We start from the raw sequence: 1,071 nt of genomic DNA on the forward strand, positions 1-1,071 counted from the left end.
CGCCCGCGTTTGTGCGCAAGCAAAGCAAACAGGTGCTGCCTGTGCCCATCCGGACATTACGTCACCTACTGATACACGGCGTCAGCCAGCACAAACAACGGCACATGCACACATGCGCGCGCACACACACGCACACAAACACATTCACACACACTCACACTCTGATGCTAGCTTTGATTGAACAGGAAACACCCTCCATTGTTCTCAAGAGTTTTAACTATGTTCTTCGCTGCTGTGTTCACTAATAGTAACAGCTATATGAACACGCCCTCCAGATGCACAACAAGATCAGGCGGCTCTCAAGTGCTACACAGCTTGTGCACTAACAGTAAACAGAGAGTTTTAACTATGTTCTTTGCTGCTGTGTTCACTAATAGTAACAGCTTTAATATGAACATGCCCTCCAGATTCACAACAAGATCAGGCGGCTTTCAAGTGCTACACAGCTTGTGCACTAACAGTAAACATCAATTAGCACACCTATAGAAACCAGTGCTTATGAGCGCCACATTAAAGCTTTACTGTGGCGCCGCACCGGGTCTTTAGAAGCTCACTTTGGTGTCTAGACGACAACAATGAATATTTCGATAATGTAGATCAAACATGAGGAGGAAACACAGACGTGCTAACAGCTCTTAAGAAAGTTGATATGATGAGCGATGATGTCAGCGATGATACTGACTATAGTGTGAGACATGATGTTAGCTACTGCATAAGCTATGAAGTGACCTACTATGTAACCCATTGTGTGAACAACTGCATTAGCCACGATTTGTGTGTGTGTGTGTGTGTGTGTGTGTGTGTGTGTGTGTGTGTGTGTGGGTGTGTGCGTGTGTGTGTGCATGTGTGTGCGCTCAAAGAATTGTTTCACTTGCTTCACAAAAGTTTGAGGTGAATTGAATATTGTGTTTGACATTTGCTTTTAGTCCCCTGTGTGGTCCTCAGCTAATGAAAATGGTGCAGATGAAAAAGGTTATGTTTACATTCTCTTGAAACACAGAGTAAAAAGTGTGAAAAAGTAGGCAAAGGAAAAACTTCAACTGACGTAGACCATTACATAATGTTAGCTAT

The sequence above is a fragment of the Hippocampus comes genome, unplaced genomic scaffold, assembly GCF_001891065.2.
Source record: "Hippocampus comes isolate QL1 unplaced genomic scaffold, H_comes_QL1_v1.1 scaffold319, whole genome shotgun sequence".
NCBI classification, from domain to species: domain Eukaryota; kingdom Metazoa; phylum Chordata; class Actinopteri; order Syngnathiformes; family Syngnathidae; genus Hippocampus; species Hippocampus comes.